This window comes from Arachis duranensis, chromosome 7 (assembly GCF_000817695.3).
Source record: "Arachis duranensis cultivar V14167 chromosome 7, aradu.V14167.gnm2.J7QH, whole genome shotgun sequence".
Taxonomy (NCBI): Eukaryota; Viridiplantae; Streptophyta; class Magnoliopsida; order Fabales; family Fabaceae; genus Arachis; species Arachis duranensis.
Genome location: NC_029778.3, coordinates 21,391,172 through 21,392,115, shown reverse-complemented (window position 1 = coordinate 21,392,115; position 944 = coordinate 21,391,172).

Genomic DNA, 944 nt, shown 5'->3' with positions numbered 1-944 from the left:
TTGACTGAAGAAGTCAAACCAACTCGGATATGCCTCCAACTTGCTAATGGCTCCATTAAATATCCATCAGGCATAATAGAGGGCATGATTGTCAAGGTCGGGCCATTCGCCTTTCCAACTGACTTTGTGGTGCTGGAAATGGAGGAGCATAAGAGTGCAACTCTCATTCTAGGAAGACCTTTCCTAGCAACTGGACGATCTCTCATTGATGTACAAAAAGGGGAAGTAACCCTGAGAGTAAATGAGGATGAGTTCAAGTTGAATGCTGTAAAAGCTATGCAGCATCCAGACACACCAAATGACTGCATGGGCGCTGACATTATTGACTTTTTGGTGGAAGAGATCAATATGACTGAAAGTCTAGAATCAGAGCTTGAGGACATCTTCAAGGATGCTCAGCCTGATCAAGAAGAACCAGAGGAAACAAAAGAATTTTTGAAAATTCCTCAGGAGGAGGATAAGCCTCCCAAACCTGAACTCAAACCATTACCACCATCCCTGAAGTATGTATTTCTGGGAGAGGGTGACACTTTTCCAGTGATTATAAGCTCTGCTTTAAATCCACAGGAAGAGGAAGCACTAATTCAAGTGCTAAGGACACACAAGACAACTCTTGGGTGGTCCATAAGTGATCTTAAGGGCATTAGCCCAGCCAGATGCATGCACAAGATCTTATTGGAGGGTAACGCCAAGCCAGTGGTTCAACCACAAAGGCGGCTGAATCTAGCCATGAAGGAGGTGGTGCAGAAAGAGGTCACTAAATTACTAGAGGCTGGGATTATTTATCCTATTTCTGATAGCCCCTGGGTGAGCCCTGTCCAAGTTGTCCCCAAAAAAGGAGGCATGACAGTGGTTCATGATGAAAAAAATGAACTGGTTCCTACAAGAACAGTCACAGGGTGGCGTATGTGTATTGACTACAGAAGGCTCAATACAGCTACAAG